The sequence below is a fragment of the Centruroides sculpturatus genome, unplaced genomic scaffold (genome assembly GCF_000671375.1).
Source record: "Centruroides sculpturatus isolate CEXI.00-Female unplaced genomic scaffold, Cexi_2.0 scaffold1432, whole genome shotgun sequence".
Taxonomy (NCBI): domain Eukaryota; kingdom Metazoa; phylum Arthropoda; class Arachnida; order Scorpiones; family Buthidae; genus Centruroides; species Centruroides sculpturatus.
The window spans coordinates 61617-83460 of NW_019385562.1; the positions used below are offsets into that span (position 1 = coordinate 61617).

Here is a 21844-nt window from a genome sequence, read left to right on the forward strand (position 1 = left end):
GAAAGGAAAACGGATTGTGTCGAGTTTATCCAGGAAAAAGCGCGAGGGAGAGAGAAAGAAATCCAGAATTTTCAAGAAGTTATCTAAGCGACACATTATAGAAAAACCTGTTGCTCGAAAGACGAAAGAACGAAAATAAACAAACAAATAAAAAAAAAAGAAAAAGAAAAAAGAAAAGAAGAGATTTCCAATATTTTTCTGCTGGGAACCAAAATAGAATCTGGATACCAGCAACGCATGCGCATTAGGGAAGTCATCGTGCACCCTCCTTTAGTTGAGGACGTAGCAGTCGATCGCTCGAGTCGGACCCGGTGCCGTCGCTTGACTACCTACAAACGTCATCACTGTCCGTGGGTAAGTACCACGTCATTTCCTTTTTCCGAGTGGCTTTCGGTCACGTGACGCCACCATTATTTACCCATTTCTTTTTTTTTCTTTCTTTTCTTTCTTCTTCTTTTCTTGCACGTTGCGCAAAAAAGAAACAAAAGTAAACAAATTTCGCTCCGGGGTAAGTTTAGACAAACGCTCGGACCAATCGCCACGTTTCTTTAGAGTTTCGGATTTGGTTCCTTCAACGAATTTGGATGTTTTGGGGATCTTCTTCTTTGAAGATCCTCAAACATCTAATCCATAAGAATTCTTGTGTTGAGGATCTTCAACGCCTTGCACATCCTCAACGCCAGAATTCTTATGGATTGGGTGCTTGAGGATTTTCGAGGCGTTGAAGATCTTCCACACGGGAATTGCTGCACCTCACTTTTGTACCAATAGAGTTTACTTTTTTACTCTGTTTTAGTCTCTTACTCTCTTTCCCCCTCATTTTTCCAACCGTAGATGGACTTTTCGCCCACCAAAAATGAAAAAACAAATCTCCTCCACTTTACTCTTTTATTATAATGCCCCATTGAAGGGATACAAAATGTTACGTCTTATGAAAAAATGCAAATGAGATTCTTGCAATTTCATTTTTTCACACTGAAGTTCCGCTGATTTTCCTGTCTTTTATTCCATTTTTCCATATCTTTTCCAATAATTTTTGCATATTTTTTTTTTTATTAAAAATTATCAAGTTAAGTATAATGGGCGCTTTACCGATATTTAGTTTCTACTTCCTCCACCCCTTCTCGCTCAGTCGCTAGAGTCAGCTGACCGGGATTTTCTTTCTTTTTTTTTTTGATTTTGTCACGGCTCACGTGACTGATTTTTGTTGGCTCCTTTTCTTTTATTTAGTTTAAAGTTTTTTGTTACTATAAACGTACTTCTATTTACAGAGGCGCCTGTTTGCTTAACCTCCCGTCAACTTAGTGTGTTTACACACCGGCTCCTGCAATTCCCCAGGGGAACGTCTCCCCCACATCCCAGACACGTGACTCTAGGAAGCCCCTCAAACGAGTACTATCAAAAGTGATCTTTCAAAAAAATCTGGAAAAAAGAGGAAGGATGCTTCACTGGAGTTTAAGTATCCTCCGTTTTTCTGTCTTCCTCTGTTGTTCGGTATCCCCCTACGTATTTGGATAATGTAGAGATTCCGACAACACTTAGTCTTTACTTTTAGCATCCCTATCTTCCTAAGTGGCCTTATATTTCTGGGGAATAGAAAAACAGAACTCCTATCATTTCAGAATCCTTATGCTTCTCGGAATAACCGAGTTTTTCCACATTCCGAATTTTTACAGACTAGTAAAGTCCTAAAAACAGTCCTTTGAAGAACAGGAAAATGGAGTTTTTGTGGCTTGAGAGTATTTATGTCATCTAGAGCCTTTATGTTATTTAGGGAGCAAAGGAACAGAATCCTTACAATCTTTTAAAGAGCAGAATTTCTGAAGTTCCTTATAACTTAAAGAATTCAGTACTTCAAAGTCTTGAAAGTCCTTCAGATCATCTTATGGTCTTGTTTAGGCCACAAGATGATCTGAAGGACTTTTAAGACTTTGAAGTACTGAATTCTTCAAGTTATAAGGAACTTCAATAATTCTGCATTGTAAAGATTGTATAACTCTTTATAACTTGAGGATGCACGAGAATTTTGTTTTTCAAAGTCTTGAAAGTCCTTCAGCTTTTTTCCTTGCGGCTTTGTTTAAACCCCTTATAAATTGAGAACGCATGGAAATTCTGATTCTTCAAAGTCCTTCAGATTTCTTCTTATGGAGTATAAGGGTTGTTAAAGATGGATCCGTAAAGGATCCATTCTTAACATCCCTTATACCTTCGGAGAAAAAGGGAAAAACTGGCCGCACCTCTAGGGAAATAGAGCCCAAATATTCTTGAAAATCTCTAAAGTAGAGAACTCTTACGCTCTTGAAAGTCCTTTCCTTCTCGAAATTCTTTAAGGCCCGGCCGGAAACAGAGAAACAGAATCCCTGTGGCTTTCATAATCTATCTCCTAAGCGAGCCAAAGTGCCACCGATCGTACAGATTGACTCATTACGTTATTAAGTTAGTTAATTTCGGCAAATCACGTGATTACCTCTAGCGTGGCCGAAAATCGATTGGGCCGTTAGATTATTATCACGTAGAACGTTATTATGCTCGACAAAGTGTGAAGAGAAATAAATGTTTGTATTTCGTCCCGCTGACAGGTTAAATGAAAACGTATCAGGCCAATCTGCCGGCGACTTTTTGGCTGGCAGTCACGTGACCGAAAGCCAACCGCACGTGGAAATACGCGCAGAATTTATTTACCTCCGGTCACGTGCCGTTTACCGCCGCTCCCCTCTCCCCTTTCTCAAGAGAGGGGGGTGATTAAAGGCGCGTGGACGAAAATGGGGCAGCTAATTATAAAACGAAAATAAATAAATCAAAATATGCAAATTTCGCGGTCACGTGATAAATTTGCTCCGCTCGATTCGAGTGGTGTCAAATTCGTTGACGCGCTTAAAATATCGCCCACGCGACGTTGAATAAATGTCGTAACGTGTGACGTATGACACGTGAAATTCCCCCTTTTCCCCTTTCCCTCTTCTTATTTTATTTACTTATTTTTCGGATTTTTTCCCCATTTTTTTAAGGATTCGAAACACCGTTAAATTTCCATTATTTTTTGAAATTGATAACGTGACAAGTTTAGCCGGGAGAGAGAGAAAAAGAGAGAGAAAGGCGCATAACGTATACACGTCATCAACTTCTACCCTTCTGTCGAACATCACGTGATAATTTCGTTCTTCTAAATCCAATTATATAACTTTTTTTTTTTAAATAGGAAAAAAGGGAGGAAACTAGATCACGTGACGGGCTCGAAAGTAACTGCAATTCTCTCGCTCGCTCGTTCAGTCGCACTTCCCAACCTTCCTTCGTTCCCATCCCGTTTCGAGTTAGCGGCAACGAGTATACGATTCCTTAAGTAGATCGCGAGCTACCGGTTGATAACCTATCCTGTATGGGAGGTAAGAAATAAATAGCGTTATAGAATGGCCATTAATAAGATGATAATCACGTGAAATCAGCGGGGAAAACAAAATCCCCACAGTGAGAACAGTGACAGCGTTCAAATATTAGAAAGGGAAGACCATTAATTTTTGCATAATCACGTGACGGCACGTTAACGCCCAAATCCTATTAATTTCGAGCCGATCACGCGCCGGATTTTATTCGAATCCTTATCAAAGTTTAAAAAATATATGTATATATATATATATATATATATAAATCACGTGACTTTTCTAACATCTGTCACGCTTAAAGAGGGTGATAATATTAGAAATCCATCAGATAACAGGGAAAGATGTGGGAATGGTGTGCTTCACGTGCAACAAATAAGCGAGTTGGCGTGACTGTATCGTGACTCAGAGGCTATTATCAATTATATCAGACAGATCACCCGCAATCGGACAAATTTCGTTAAAAAGAAATAAAAAAAAAAAATGTTTCTGTTTTAACATAGAACGTTGGCTTCACGAGTACGTCACGAATTCATTCACCCGATACAGCAATTCGTTACTGGATAAATAGGCTTTGTGTAAGTCAAACTGAGCTTCACGCGGGGGGATGAAGCCTGGCCCCGTGCATCCCCACCTACTGGGAGGTATTTTTTCCGAGTAAAGCCGGGTATTAATTGTTTCAGTTCTGTACCCTCTCTCTAAATGGTTTCGGGTGTACTAAAACACGAATGAAGGGGGGAATTTGCATACAAGTTGCAGTTTAGGTCCTGGAGATAGGGGGCATCGCATTTATATTTGGTGGTGGGGCCTTTCGTCGTGGTCTGAGACACAGCAAGTCTAAGTCAAGGCCCCAAGTAGAAGGGTGTTGTAGGGTTGGTGTGTCACATTCTTCACGATCTACAGAAAAAAAAATCGGATCGAACCGTTTAATATTGAAAGATGCCTGTCAAAATTCAAGGATGATTGATTTAATTATCATCAATTTTTACTCGTCCACACTTAAATTAACCGATTTTTGAACATCTTCAATCGTCACGTAACGAAACTAAACGTAATAAACGCCCCCCCTTCTCCCGCTTTTAAATATTTATGAGATGACGGCGTCACGTAATAATTTTTTTGTTTTTTTTTTAAATAAAAATTTTATATAACTATAGGCCCTTATCTTAAAATTAACCTTTGACCTTTCGCGTGTTTCGTAGTAAATTTATCTTAGCCGAGAGAATTAATTTAGTTGGAAGTGAAAGAAGAAAATGATTAGCGTGATAAATGTCGAATTTGTCCCTTCCTGGTTGATAAACACTCTAACGGTGGAGTGATAGCATCTCGATGGATGTGCGTGTGTCTGTGTGCAATCACACCATTGTTTCGTGATGGTGTGATTCAATAGATGTTAATTCGGTGGAAGTTCAATAGATGTTAGTTCTATGGATGATTAGTTTGTTCGATAGATGCTTTGAAGATATTAGTTCTATAGAATTTAGATCAATAGATGTTCAGTGGATCAATATATTCAATGTTCAATACATGTTAGATCGATAGAAGTTCAATAGATTTTGGTTTAATTGATGTTCAATGGATGCTAGAAGTTCAATAGATTTTGGTTTAGTTGATGTTCAATGGATGCTAGAAGTTCAATAGATTACTGTTCGATTAAAGTTTAATGAATGCCGGTTTGATTATCGAACCGTCGCACATTAAACTATTTAATATATAATGTTCAATAGATGCTACTTTGATAGATATTCAATAAATGCCAGCTTGATTAATGTTCAATACGTCTAATTCTATAGATTTAAATCGATAGATGCCCGTGTTCTTTCGTGTGTTAAACAAATGTTAATTTAATATTTGTTCAATATGCATTTTATATTTATAAACTTTTAATACATGTTATTTCAACAGATGATTAACAGAAACAGATTTTACTGATGTTCAATCAGTAGTGTAACTAGAACCGATATTAAGAGGGATCTTAATTAAAACGTGCAAATGTAACATTCAACATATGCATATATGTGTTTTCCCTGTATTTATTTTATTTATTTCTCAGTTTATTTACATAGTAGTAATCGGTGAGGGAGGCCCGAGAGGCCCTCCCTCACCGATTACTACTATGTTCTGCTGCGTGTAGTAGTAGTATTTGTTAGTTCATACATACAGACGTTCAATAAATGTCAATCAAACTACTGTTTCGTCAATGGTGTGTTTCAATCAATGAAACAATTAATGTGAAACTGTATATTTTCACTTTTCACCCCTAAAAACAGCTGATACACGAACATTTAAGCACGTGACATTTAGCAAATTTTCTACTTTAATGCGTTTATGAGCTTTTATTTCCACAATAAGGTAATTGCGGTTACGTGACACCACGTATATATATTTATACACTTATAAATATACAACCTAAATTGACGTTCCACATGTTCCTTTTGTTTAAGTTCCCCTTTCTCCGACGTTACTATTTTCGTTACGGTATCAGATGTCGCGGCCAAATTCAACATCGAACTATGTTACGCGTTACTCTTCCAATTGCGAAGATTAGCGTGGCCGTATTTACGGATTAACCCGTAAAATAATTTGCATAAAAAAATACAAGCGATTTGGAGAAATAATTCACTAGATTTTTCGATTCGAAATTTCGAAACGTGACGCACGTCACAATAGATAAAATAGGAAAACTGTCAACCGGCGTGATACATAACGATATCGAAAATCTCGTGACAGCCCGTAGATTTTTTTTTTCCTATAACGAGTACAGGAGAAACGGGAGGGGGTAGGAACGGCAAGCAGCGATCGAAACAAACACCGAAACAGTTACGTGAGCGTGCAAAAGTATCGAGAGGGACGTGATCTTGGTTAAGTCGTAAAGGCACGTGACCCGGAGTAACCGAAATACCGCGCGTGGCGGGCCGTATCACGTGACCGACGTTCCCGCACAAGCCTATTAGTAGTAGTTACGTTTCCCGTCGTGTATTTATATCCTCTTTTCGGCGGAGGTGACGATACAACCGATTCTCTTCCCCTCCTTTCCTCCATCCCTACCACTCCTCTCCATCATTAATTATATGAACCAAACAAAGCCGGCGATCCACACGCTCTGTTCTTTCGAATAAATAAACATTCCGGGTATCGTCTCGTGCGAAATGCGTGCGACCCTTTTGCGTAGTGTCGAGCGATCACACCCACACAATAAAGGCAAAAATCGATATTCAAAGTCGGTGGCTGTAAAATGAGAGAGAGGAGAACTCGCGTACAAAATCGAACCGCATTAATTAAATTTCTTAATTTTATTTTCGTTCTGTGCATTGATAAATGTTTGGATCTTAATTCTGTCCAACGATTGGATCAAATGAAATTCAATTAATAAAGGATTCAATAAAAATAACTGGGTTATGTCAGTTGTTATTCTCGGTTACTGGGAGCTACCTCGATACAGCTGTTAGGCTCAATTACTGAACGTTAAGGTGATGCGGTGTTACACCCGGTTACTGCGGTGATACAGTTGTTACGCCTAATTACTGGGCGCTAAAGTAATACAGCTGTTACGCTCAGTAACTAAGATGCAGAGTTACTGAGCGCTAGTTATACAGTTGTTACGCTTAATTACCGAATGATAAAATGATGCAGCATTACATTCAGTTGCAGAGTGTTAGTGATACAGCTGTTACACGCAGTTACCGAACGTTACATTGTTTTCATAAGAATTATCAAGATGGAAATTCACAAAAGAACACTGGATTCTTCTAGATTCATCGAATTGATTCGTTAAAATAAGACTCGCCGGGACGTTCATTACAATGGGATTTATTAGATATAGAATGTAAATTTTGGCAAGATACATTAATTATTGTGAATCATTAGTACGTGGCAGTATTACAACATTCACTAAGATTCAATTTGGTAAGAGATTCAACAAATAATGTAGGATTTACTGTGAGTAATGTTGAATTTTTTATGGGTAGTGTATGATTTATATAAGTATGCGATTTATTGGAATTCGTGAATGATCCGCTGATGATAATGTGGAATTCGTAAGACCTATAGAAAAGAATAGAATCAGAGCATGATTCCATCATGATATATTTTGCCATAATGGAATCATGTCTGATTCTACTTTACCCGTATAATATGCCATCATCTCGAGCTTAGAATTGGGTGCAAAGTCTTTGCACCTAATTCTTGCGGAAAAATCTTCTAAAATCTCAATGGCAGGATCGCATTTTTTAATATATTTTTGGGCCATTCAACAGATGAAATACAAAGTTATGGACGATTGTAATTTTAACGAAATCGACAATTTCTCACGTAATTAATTCATTTCATTTTTGTTATCCATTTTTAGTCCAAATTCTTTACTTCTTCTTTCCGTTTTTTGCTTTCCTAACGTCAAAATAAACACGCGAGCAGCTGCCAAAAATGTTTTCGGTTCCTTTAGTACGGTAGCGATTTATGGATTTTTGGGATCTTTGGTATACCAACACAAAATTGGAACCTTCTAACTAAATTTTACTTCCAACAATTCGAAAAAAAAATTGAATAAATGATATTTTTACAAAGTTTTATATGTAAATCTCAGAGATTTCGTAGACTTTACATGCCTTTTTTTTGTAGGAGCAATTTTGTAGCCTTTCTTTATTAGGCAATTTTGATTTTTGAGTTAATTATCGAAGCAGTTTATGTTAAATTTTAGTAAATTTAAGACAAACCACGTCTTAATTTTTACTAAATGTAAGTCACAGTTTGTACATCTTCCACATCTCTAACAAAATTAAGCGCAAGTTCAGTATAATTGTAGCTAAATACCCGAAAAAATAGAACAAATTAGGACACATTTTAACGAATAAAAATACATTTTTTCTCTTTACTTAACAAGTCAAATATTTGCCGAATCCATTCTAATTTATGGCTTGGAGCTTTGGATTAGACATTGCTTGGAGCTTTAGTCCAACACACCATAATTCTATTCAGGGCGTAAAGAGGAAATTACTGTAACAAATGTAATCTTATTAAGAGTTAACGACAAAGTTTTATTGTTTGTGATTCTAGAAAAGAATATTTGTATGCCTGGACGAAAAATAAACTTCAACTTCGACTAAATCATCACAATGTCCACTGCAGAAATCTATGACTCGTCCTCCATAACTGTCATGTAAACGATGTATTTGTCCATGTAAATTTAAACGAACCTTTGGCACGGAAGATGACGGTTAATTAACACCCAAACTTAATTATAATTTATAAGCATAATAAAGTTATAGACTTAATTTATAATTTAAGTTTGTAATGTTCCTCGAGCGAAGTGTAATGTTGTCGATTCTCTTACACGAAGGCCATACTTTAGAGCTTTTTACAACAAAGATCCGCTGTGCATACAACGCGCAAAGGGCACGATTACGGTGGAGGAAAGTGTTTTGCACAATAAAATATCGGGATTTTATGCCATAAATTGTGTTTTTTTTTGTAATAACTTCAACCGATTTGGATGAATCCATTCACTAATGACAGACTAATTGGCTCCTGGGAGTGTTCCTTTGTTATAATTGCCTCTTGGGAGCGTTCTTTTCTAAATGGTGCCACTTATAGCCTGGAAACGTTTAGTTAGTAGGCTTATAAAAAATAAAAGAATTTTTCTAACCTACAAGTCTTATACGTTGTTAATTTATTTATATTTAAAATCTGCTAAAGTATTAATAGAACCAAGTTCTGCAATCAATGGATCAATGGAAGCTACATATAACTGAGGTTCTTGTCTATAAATAGCTCTCCGGTGCTAATTTTTACGTAAAATTTACTTAAATTTTGAAAAATCGCGTGGTTTAAGAAGCAATTTATCCGAATCTTTAAAAAATTCGACAATTTTTCTTTATTTTTTCGTACGCAAAGCGTTAAATCTATGGAAGCATAGAATGGCTTAATACAAAAAACAATACTTCCGAAACGGAATTATAGCAAACATTGGACCACTCCCGTAACAAAAATCCTGTGTAGGATCCAGAAATATTGGAAATTGGTTCATTCTTCCAACTTACCACCATAAATCCTTTACAGGGAGCATCGAAACTAAACAATTTTTCTTCAGATTTAACAAATATCCAACGAAAGATATTAAACGAACGGGAGTCAAAAATATAAATATATATTTTTTAAAAAAACCGGAATATCCTTTAATATGAGATTTAAATCCACAAGCCATTATACATCTCGGAATTTTTTTTTTCAATCAAAAGAAGGAGGACACAAAAGGAGAAAAAAATCCTTTACAAAGATCCTTTCTTTCTCACCTGCCAAAACAGTTCTGTGAATGCGTAGGACAGCAACAAAAGGAATTGACTCACAAAATACTCAACGGAACGTAAAAATGGGGGGGACATAAAATCATTTGTAATTCCAAAACAGATTTCAGAGTTAAAAATTCCAGATGACAGGCATCAATAACGTCATATATTGTGCGAGTTATCACTATATTACATACATATCTGATTTATTTTCTTGGGTTTCGATAACTTTAACCAGTTTCTTCTTTATTTTTTATTTTTCTTTTCACATTCCTCCAGCTTCGTCGTCCTTTATCCCTAAAGTACTCCAAGATCGCGCCTCAGGATACGCGCTCCCAGACTTTTATATTACAAAAAAAAAAAAAAAAAATATGCTCCTATCTACGCTTTGATGTATTAACTGCCCACTACCCTACGGGGAATAAAATCTTTCGTGGTGTGAACATTTCCCTCCCCTTCAGATAAGAATACGGGAAGAGAATATTACTTTCGGTTTGTCTAGGGAATGTCCAATGTTCATAAAATATCGTCAGAGATAGTTTCTGGCAGCATTTTCCTCCCTCTTGTATTTTATGGCGGCTTCTGTTTTATATGGACACAAATTGCACCCTAATGAAGATGACTTCTAACGAATATATTTTTAAAATTTCTACATTATATTTCTTTAAATTTAAAGATATAACGAATTTCGGACCGCGATCTTTCTTCCTGATGAAGATTTCAAATTGATTTCTTGTAGGATTTTCGAGTTTAATAAAGAATTTTGTTCGTAAAAATTAAAATAAATCAAAATTAAAGTGCATTTAAGCATTTATTTTTATGCCATTTTCTCATTTTTACTATTTTATGATTACTTCTCTTTGTTTTAGATTCAAAATGGCTTCGTCAAACGAAGCCATTTTGAATCTTTTTTTTTTGAATGCAAAATGGCGTTCAGCAAAGGAATTTAAAACAAAGAGAAGATTTTGAAATTAAAATAAAAATATAAATTAAATTATAGATTATATTTTTATTTTACGCGGTTACTTTGTATCCATTCACAGCAAGATTTTAGAGGATTAATGCAATTTGGGTTTTCAGTGAATTAAGGCATCAAAACTTTTCAGTTTTGCTGCCTTAATTCACTGAAAACTTATTCATTTTTAAACTAATGCAATTACTTCGAGTGTAGATAAATATATGACCGTAACACAAAACTGAAAGAAATATAATTATAGACATAAAACGTTATCATTTTTAGAATCTTTCAGCAATAAATTGGAATGGTTACTCTCATATCATTTCATTCCTATCATCGGGGGGACTTTCTCCAAATTAATCGAGTTTATTATTATTTTATGTCCTAATCTCGAGTGCCTTACTCATCACGGTGAATGATGACAGATCTTTATTGACCTTTCTACCAACGAAGAACGTTGCAAGAGGTAGCGGTCCTCCGATCTATAAAATTCTAGAAAAAAAAACAAGATTCTTGAACAGTTATGATATTTCTATAGTGATTTTAATGTAGATAACTTTTTAAAAAAAATGCAAAAATACCATAAACGCGTGATTGAATCTCTTTTAATTGCATGAATTTCGATTGGGTTTTAACATGAGAACGGAATTTGCCATCAATTCTCTGTTCATTCTTGCATCGCTCCAATTCACTCGCCAATTAAACATTCCTATTACACTTTCCAATAATTGTATGCCAGTTTTTTATATTGTTAATCAAATTTATTCCGTTGTGCAAGACTAATAGCCTTCCTAATCTCGAATTTACAGCGTTTGACTTATCTGATCCTCCATCTTCACCATTTTGCTCCATTGATCTCAGTCTGACATCTTTAGAGGCCTACTAGGAAAAATTCGATAGGAGTTGTCGACGAAGACGTTTATTTATAAAATTAATTTCATTTTGGCTTCCTTCTTACCGCATCTTCTTGGCACAGAATTTCCTCCATAACTCTCTGTTGCGTATTGAAAATTGCATACAAGATCTCGGACACGTTCACCTGTTTTAATCGCCAGATAAATGGATATGCAATTGTTATAAATAAGGGCAGCATACAACAGAATGGTGAGGGAGTTTAGACGTATTATATATTATGCAATACATCACGAGGAAGTCGTTTAGTTTGTCGTCGTGTGTCAAACAACCGTTACAACAACCGTTGGATCTTAAATGGCGCGCGAATTCCTCTAGAATGCTCTTAACTTACAAAACGTTCGATTAGCTTTTTATGATCCGGATTAACGCCTCTAATCTATCGTTTTAAAATTCTTCACCCGTTCGGTAATTTGCTTGACATAAATTTTTTCTTTTTAAATTTCTTTAGCAGATGTGACCGATTTGCACAAAATTCTCAGTGTACATAGTGAATTTTAATGATAGAATCCCTCGAAAGAACGTTATAAAAACTACTCGTTTTAACGTCCTGACAGGAAGTTACGCATCGAAGAACGTTCTTTTCTTTCTTCTAATACGTTACACCGTGATGGATTTGTTACTTTCTTTTATTTACGGGATGTTTGTGGTTGTGTGATTCTCATTGCTCTTACTAATCCTTCAGCCGATTGCTACGACTAATCCTCTTTTTTTTCCTTTTTTCTTCTTCTTATTCTCCCTTATACTACATCAAATAATGTCCATCGTAGATTAAATTATAATACTTTCTAAGAAGATAAATCGAAGAATTTAATATTTTCTTTTAATTTGAAGAACTCCGATTTCAAGATTTATTAAATCTCTTCAGCGTGCTGCAATGTGGCATGGAGTTATGAATTCCATATATTTTTTTTTTTGGTAATTATTAATTTCCATCAATAAAATATATATTTTTTTTTCGGTGCCTTATTAATCTATCTTCGTGCCTTATTGTGTTTGTTTACATCCAAAAGACTTAAAGCTGGTTTTTGTGCCATTTTTTTTCTTCTGCTGCTCTCCTCCTATCCGTCCACCCACCGTGTGAACCGGTTTTCGCTGGTTGCACTTAAGAGAACGCGATTAATTTCTTGTATTTGTGTCAAAAGAATAAAGAATATCAAATATTAATGTCACTTTATGAGACGTCGAGATATTTCTTAGTTGAAGACATTAATAACCGTTTCTATATTGCTAAGATTAATAGCGAAATGCCTGTTCGTGGTTCTTGATTATTAATATTCGAAAAGCGCGTAACTTTCATTTTCTTCTTCGTGTCACTTTCCCCGTTTTTTTTTCATGTATCAGATTTTGGAAACAACCGAAATCTTTCATATTCTCCAGCAGATTTTTTTTTCTTCTTTTACCCTTACTCATTTTTTCCTCCTCCTCTCGAAATTTACTTTTCTATTACGCTTTCAGAAATTTAAATAACGACCTTTTATAATAAATTCCTCTTTAAAAGTGGAATATTTTTAACAAATTTTACTATTTCCATTACTTAAAAGCGATTTATTTACGAATTTTTCATATTTAAATAAATTTCTTTGACGAATTAAAGGTGTTATTTATAGTTTTCTTCGCTCTCTCGCGCTTCGTTCGTTTGATTTTTTTTGAAATTTCTCGAAAACTTTAAGGTTTAGGATGATGAAAATTTGCAATTATTTTCTCCGTTTGTCTGTCTGTGTGGCTGTAAAATTTTTTTCCAATCGAAAAATTTTAAATTGGTTTAATTAACGATTACTTTCATTAAGGTAGTTGCCTTCGTAAATCAAATATATTTGTTGTATAATTTCTAAAATTTACAATTTTAGAATCGAATTTGTTGCTTGCACATAAATATTTATTTAAAATGTAAAAAAATATAGCTTAAATTGTAAAAAAATTACGTCGATTTATCGTCATAAATCCAACTTTTTCCTATTTGTTTCCAATTCGTAAACGATAAAAAACACATTTTAAAGTGAAATATTACAAGAGATTTTAAGAAATAAAAATTATTTTTCATGTAAAATTACTATCAGAACAGATATTAACGATGATTTAAATACATTTTTTTGGCTTTTATAGCTTATTTTTCTTTGGAAATTTTACTGCCTCCTGAAATTTATTAGTTTCAATTCATCTTTTTGTAAAATTAAAAAAAAATAATAGTAAATAATTTTTTCTGCGAATAAAATTTAAATTTAATGTAAAATTTATAACTTCGTGTGGATTAAATTGTGAAACAAAAATTATTTTTATAATTTTTTAAAAAATTTATTGAAATATATTTGAAAACAACTTTGTATTTTATGACATTTTAATGGGAAAAATAATTCTTTACATTAAAAAATATAAATTACTTTTTTTATCATAAGGTAAATTTTTACCGTTTTAATAAAATTCCATACATTTAATCTTAATAATAACTTTCTATTATCTTAATTATTTATAGCTGTGATAATAGAATAAGTACTTTACATGAATAATTTAAATGTTAGACGAATAAAATATTTTTTATTAATTGCTTAATAGCATCGGTTGCTTTTTAAACACTATATCAGTAGATTATGAATTCAATAATTTATAAAAATCCTGTAGCTAGATCAGGATTTTTTACATTAGTTCCTTAGGATGCATTACATTTTAGTAAGTTGGTTTGGAATGATCCTCATCTTTTACTCAGGATGCTCCACACTTAGTAAGTTGGTTTGGAATGATCCTCATCTTCTATTCAGGATGCTCCACACTTAGTAAGTTAGCTTGGAATGATCCTCATCTTCTACTTAGGATGCTCCACATCTTAATAAGTTGGCTAGGAATGATCCTCATCTTTTACTTAGGATGCTCCACGCTTAGTAAGTTGACTTGGAATGATCCTCATCTTCTACTCATGATGCTCCACACTTAGTAAGTTGGCTTAGAATGATCCTCATCTACTCAGGATGCTTCACATCTTAATAAGTTGGCTTGGAATGATCATCTTCTACTCAGGATGCTACACACTTAGTAAGTTGGCTTGGAATGATTCTAATCTGCAACTTAGGATGCCTTACATTAGGATATTCAACATCAATGGCTTAGAATGATCTACATTGACAACTCTAGATGTTCTACATTTATAACTTCTCGACATCTGCAACTTAAGACTCTTTATATCAGCAGCTACAGAGGATCTACATCTGCAACTTAGAATGATCAACGTCAAGAACTTAAGGTGATCTAAATCTGAGACTTAAGAGGCTTTCCATCAGTGTCTTTGACTGTTTAACGTTTGTGACTTGGAATGCTCTCAACTATTTAAAAACTCTACATCTTCAGTTTATGATGCGGTGATGAAGTTAATTTACATACTCCACGTAGTTTCAGTGTAATTATTCACCTACTCATTTTTAAATAACATGTTGCCAAAATTGTCACTTTTCTGTGAAATTTAACAAATTTATAAAATAAAAATTAATTTAGAATTGCATTTCCCCCAAATTTAAACAAAGAATTTATATAATATACAAATGAAAATAAAAGGAGAGGATGAGAATCTAGTTTAAACTAAGTTTTCCGTATCTGGGCTCGATTTTAATAGATCTTGTGATCAAAATAGAACCAAAATAAAGCTAATTAAAAATTGCAATATGAACAAAATTGTAGATATAAATTCCCATTGTCGTCCGTCTATCTGTCTGTTCTTCCTTAATCTACAGAACGGTGTTAGATAGATGAAAATCGAGACCAAATATGGAATGATTAGGAGCTGGAAGACCGATTAACTATACACGAACTTCCCGTCTAGATCGGAAGTAACGTAATTTCCGATTCAAAAATTTTCTCCAAAACAGAGTTACATAGAAAACTGGCACAATACTATTGTTATCAGGAAAAGTATGATGTACAGGGGAAAGCCACTACTAATTTGAAATGGAGAGCATATATTTTAAATTATATAAATTAATAATAGGATTAAAAATTGACGCCCGGCATTGTAATGATGCCACAATAATTTTATCCTTCTAAAATTTGCTCTTTTGGAAAGAATATTCGAGAATTTTACCTCATAAACCAGCAACCAGATTTCAGAAGAATCCGGAAGAGTGATTTACCTCAGGATCAAATTTCAAGTTTATCCTCCAAAAATTCAAAAAAATACCATTCGAAACCCCTAAAAAAACACACCATCCTTCTAGATCTAATGCATTTCTACATACATATTTGTTTTTACTTCGGCTCAAGATACTAAAAAATGTCCAGAACGATAACTTTCGAATGGCCGTGCGTGTGTCTGTTTGTATATATATATATAAAGGAGAAGTTAACCGAAACCAAATGATAGATAATTTATCAGTCGTTTAGGATTTCAGGGTTTTACTCCGAATCTTTTTAGTGGAATTGACAAATTGCCATAGATATGAAAAACGAATCAAGTGAAATTCGGTAACTCTCATAAAGTCAAAGCTAAAGAAACGATTGTAGTATATCAAGAGTGGAGAAAAATCATAAGATTTAGGATTTTTACAGGATAAAGTTCAAATTGCTGATGTGAAAGAATCCACTCTTCTATACAGAACAAATTTTTTTTTGCATTCTTTCTTTCTATTTCTTCGAAAAAATCCCTTCTTCCGGTTGTTTTTCTTTGTTTCCATCCCCTTTCCTTCCTCCTAAGCAAGCGCCTAAGAGTGAAAAATATATTTATTTTGAATATAAGAAAAATAAAACTGTTAAAAATATAAAAAAATAAAAATAAACTAAAAATAAAACTTTTGAGTCGATTGTGAAGTTTTAGAAGCGGAAGAATTTCTTTTATTTATTTTTATTTTTTTGGAAAGAGATATACAATATCTACATATTATTTTCCTTTATCATAATAGTGTAAGTTAGATTTACTGTGTGGAAGTTTGTATTTTTTCGTGCTTCTCTGTTGTGTAGGAATCTTTTAGTGTTGTATTTTTGGATATTGGATGTTCGTTTTTTTTTTATTTTTGGAATTTCTTTTTATCGGATTCAATTATCTTATGATTGTATTTTAGTATAAATCAAAGAAATTTTGTATTTTTTGTATTGATCATTCTCTTATTGATCACCCTTTTTTAATGCTGATTTTTGGATGATTTTTTTAGAATTTCTCAAACAAATTTAAGTATTTTAAGTTACATTTATTATATTTTATGATTGTTGTATTTTTCTTATATAACGCCTTTTTTATGCTGTATTTTCTGGAAAGTAGATGAATTTTTCTCGATATTTTTCAATCAAATTTAACCATTTATGTTATATTTTATCTAAAAAAATCAAAGAACTTTCTTTTTTTTGTTATATTTTTGATAAAATTTCGAATTTTTAGATTTTGATTATGAATTTTAGACATTTAATTAAATTTATTCGTTTGTACTTTTTTTAATTTCGTGTTTCCGAATTTATTTTTACCATTTAAAATAATTTTTACTAATCAAAGAAATTTATTTATTTATTTCTTCTTTTTTACTTTTAATAAAATTCCTTTATCTGGAGATTTAATAGCTTCAGCTTTATTTATGTAGCTTTAGGCTTATTTCAATGAATTTTTGTGATGTTGTCACGAATTCAGTTGATTGTTAATAATTTTATTAAGGTTATCACTCTGTAAAGTTAATTTTTGACAATATTTTTTACCAGTTTTAACGATTTTTTTACGCTTAAAAATTAATTTTTCGATTAATTTAACTGATAAAAATTATTTCGGGTAATTTTTGTGCAAAATTAAACTCAATTTTTGTGGAAAATCGATCCAAATTTCAAGGTTTTGCATAATCATAGTTTGATTACTTTTAGAATACCTTTGCTTCTATTAATAACAATACACGTGTCAATTATTGCGGGCAAGTTCATTTTAGAATTTAGGTTGAGTTGTAACTTATTTTGTTGTTACTTGTTGGCTTTAATTTAAATATGGGATTATATTATAGTCCAAGATTTAATGGAAAAATAGGGTCTAGTTCATGATTTACGGGCTTTAATTTCAGCTTATATTATGTCCTAAGATTTAAGAAAAAGATATGGTTTAGTTCCTTACTTATGTGCTTTAATTTAAGGTAAATATGGGCTTATATTATGGTCCAAGATTTAATGAAAAAATAGGGTTTAGTTCATGATTTATGGGCTTTAATTTCAGCTTATATTATGTCCTAGGATTTAAGAAAAAGATATGGTTTAGTTCCTTACTTATGGGCTTTAATTTAAGGTAAATATGGGCTTATATTATGGTCCACGATTTAATGGAAAAATAGGGTCTAGTTCATGATTTATGGGCTTTAATTTCAGGAGACGTGAGCTTATATTATGACTTAGAATTTAAGAAAAAAATAGGGTTTAGTTCCTTATTTATGGTCTTTAATTTAAGTTAAATATGAACTTATATTATCGTTTAAGATTCGAGACAAAAATAGGGGCTAGTTTGTTACTTATGGGCTTTAATTTCGAAAAAATATATGAAATCGTTTATTACTTGTAAATTAATTAATAAACAAGATTAACCCATTTACCTTCCGTAAATTTCCTAAATCATAATCGTAAAATAACAAATTTATGGGTTAAGATTTAGGAAGAGAATAAACTGTTTATTTTGTTTATGGGCTTTATGAGGCTACAAAGTATTTATTGTATTTGGTTTTATTTAACGGGGGTAAGATTTAGAGAAAAATACGAGCTACTTTATTATGCACGAACCTATTTTATGAGGTTAGCTTTAGCTTCATAGGAAAGTATAAGTTGATTTATTATTTACGGGATGATATTTAGAGAAAATATAAGCTCATTTGTTTTATATGGGGTTATTTTATAGGCTGTCTTTTAGGGAAAAAATGTGAGGTAAATTTTTTTACCTAGTGTGGTTGAGGTTTAGGGAAATTATCTATAAGCAAGATATCCTGGCGAGCATATAACATAAAATTCTATAGTATTCAATTATTTAGCAGCAAATTCACACCTATAGATCTGCCCATGTTTCCTTAATCTCGAGATTATACAGATGAAAATCGAGACCAGATATGAAAAGATGGAGGCCGTAGGCCAAAATACATATGAACTTCCGGTTTGGACCGGAAGTCTCGTAATTTTTCAAATTAAAACGCGATTTAAAAACTGCATCCCGGCATTACAACGACGTCACGATAATTTCTTTCGATTTTTCACATTTAAAATCACAATATAAATTTTCAGCGCATGAAAAATGGAAGATTTTGATAAGAAGAAAAAAATATATAAAATAAAATAAAATTAAAAATACAGCAATTATATATAAAATAGACGAAGTTAATCTTTCTGTTCTTCATGAATGAAAATCTGCTTTGTTTTCACGCATGAACGATCACGTGATCCCCGTGCAGACTGCATTTGTAGGATGACAGCTCAGCTGATGCCTTTAGCAGGAACTTGAATCATCGACTAACTTAACTCATGTCCACCATGCAGAAAGCGAGTTCTTGCTCCTATTTTTTTTCTTCTTTTCTTCTTTCTTTTCTTGCTACTCGCTTGTTTTTTTTACTCTTAACCTTTCATTCTTTCCTACAAAGTTCTTACCTGTTAGCGAGTGATTTGATGCTTTTCACCTGCAGTCACTTAGTTATTTCGAGAATTGAATTGAGTGACGTACCTGTTAGGCGAAAAGAGTCTTAAAAAGCACTAATTAAAACTCTTCGCGCCATTTTACGCCTATAATTTTTATTAATTTTCTTCTTCGTTCATCGAGGAAATCTGCTGATTACCTCTTACTAATTTTTACTCGCGACGTTCTTTGTTAAAATATGGAATAATTAACGCTTACAATAATTAGTCTGGATAACGCGGATTATCGTTTAATGTGGGTTAATTCGTAAAATGGGGATTTAAAAAAAAAAACGTTGTATGGCGGGGAAGACGGAGCTATTCAAATGATGGAACTCGCTAAGTATGCTAATTTAAAAATGCCTAATTCTATGCAAAAAGTACTTTGCACACAGCTTCTAAACGTTGAGCTGTAAAATAAGCACATAGCTAAGATGTTGGGTTGTGTTTTATGCAAAATTTTAGCCCGTAAATAAGTATATATTTAAGAAATTACATTATATTTTATTGCAAATTAGCATATTTAAGAAATTAGCTTATACTTTATCACAAATTTAGCTCATATTTAAGAAACTAGCTCATTTTTATCACAAATTTAGCCCCCAAAATAAGCTCACATGTACGAACTTGGCTCATATTTTGCCTCAAATTTAACCCACGAAACAAGCTTACATTCAAACAATTGGCTCATACTTTGCCTCAAATTTAGCCCCAAAACAAGCTTACATTTAAAACAAATTTTTATCCGAAAAACAAGAAATAACTAATTACGCTTTATATACGTTATTTAGAGGTCTAATCATTATTATTTTAGTAAATATACTCTCCTTTGATTGGAAGGGAAGTACTCTTAATATAACCAAAAACAAAAAATAAGCCAGAGATTTTAAATTTGATGTTAATTAACATTTGCAATTTTTATTTTATTTCAAATTTAAAAAAAAAATATTACAAATTTTGTGATTTAGATTTGCTATGAGATAGAGAAGGAAGTTATTTTTAGATTGCCAATTGATCCCTGATGATGGCAAAACAGATAAAATTCCAGTCATTTGTTTCGATCTCTGATATTTTCCAATTAAAATTATTATCTTGTATCGCGATTAAATATCAAATTTTGATTTTACTCTGATAGAAAATAAATAAATAAACATAAATTTGCATTATTTTAGATTTTTACAATCATTTTTAATAAGGAAAATCCCTTAATAAGAATAGAAAATCGAAAGTTTCATTAAAATTGGATTATTTGTACAAGAGCTTTGTATGCAAATTTCCCTTTTTAAGTTTTGTTTTTTTTTCTGCTATAAATAAAATTTTGGTTTATTTTTTTTAAAAATATTTACGATTTTTCCTTTGTTTTTTTAAAACACCTCTCTCCTTTAATTTTGGTTTTTACTGAAGAAATTCCCTCGCAATTTTGCTTACTTAAAATATTCCCGTTTTATTTTTTGTTCTTTTAAAACTTTGCTTATTTTTTATTTAAAATTCTGTTTTCGTTGGAAAGTATCTGCTTTCATTTTGTTTTCGTTGTAAACATTTGTTTGTTGAGAAATTTACCATTTCAATTTTACTCCTTCCAGTATCTATTTTTAAATTTATCTTTATTTCACTTTGTTTTGAAAAAAAAAAAATTAAAGTTTTCTTTCCTTGATAAATTATCTTCTTTAATTTCTATTTCCTCGAAAAATTTCTCTTTCAAAGTTGGCTTCTCTTTAAAAAAATTTATCCTTTTAATTTTGTTTTCCTTTAAAAATGTTCTCCAACTTTTCTTTCCGTGAAAAATTCTTCGTTTTAATTTTGATTTTCATCAAGAAATTTCCTCTTCAAATTTGTCTCCATTGAGAAATTCTATTTTTAAGTTTGTTTTCCTTGAATGAAATTCCTCCTTTAAGTTTTCCTTCGTTGAAAAATTTCCCCTTCAACTTTTTCTCCTTGAAAATTTTGCTCCTTTCCTTTTTCAAGCTTTGTTTCCCCCTTCAGATTTTGCTCCTTTCCTTTTTCAAGCTTTGTTTTCCCCTTCAGATTTTGCTCCTTTCCTTTTTAAAGCTTTGTTTCTCCCTTCAGATTTTGCTTCTTTCCTTTTTCAAGCTTTGTTTTCCCCTTCAGATTTTGCTCCTTTCCTTTTTAAAGCTTTGTTTTCCCCTTCAGATTTTGCTCCTTTCCTTTTTCAAGCTTTTGNATGAAACGTATGATATGATACTATTAATAGAATTTCGTAATGCCATAAACCACAAAACTCAATTATGTTGAGTTTTGTGAGTTACACTAGGTGGACACCGATGGCTGTGTACTATGCCAGACCAGAGTCAAGGCATAGTAACTTCAAAAAAAAAAAAAAAAAAAAAAAAAGAAAAAATTCCCGTTCAATTTTACTTTTATTGAGAAACGTTTCCTGTGGATTTTCTATTATTTATTTATTTATTTATATTCGAGTAACATAAAATCCTTCGTAGGATCAATAGCAAATTGATCACATCATCATTTTTTAATTTTAAAACTGATTCGTAACTGTATATTACACATTCTATCAATTAATCCTTCATTATTTTACGTCGATATTATCCTGGAGGATGAATTATTACCAAATTTTCGGTAGTAACCATCATCCATGCGATCAAGGAAACGTAATTATTAAGTCTATTATCAATTAAACTAACTTGGTTAGATTAAATGAGAGTAAAGATGAGATGGTAACTTGCTTATTAATTAAACTATGCTTAATT

At 32.6% G+C, this 21844-nt stretch overlaps 1 protein-coding gene across 2 annotated transcripts in view; it reads left to right on the top strand.

The window, feature by feature from the left end:
- The first annotated feature begins 275 nt into the window (after positions 1-275).
- LOC111640150 (chaoptin-like) overlaps positions 276-21844 on the top strand; it is a 72245-nt gene continuing 50676 nt past the window's right edge. Inside the window, exon 1 of one of the 2 annotated variants that reach the window (XM_023386145.1) lies at positions 276-354. The gene's annotated coding sequence lies outside the window, so the exon portion shown is untranslated. Of the gene's footprint in view, positions 355-3087; positions 3384-21844 lie in introns of those variants that run through there. The other variant, XM_023386147.1, reaches the window with a different exon arrangement.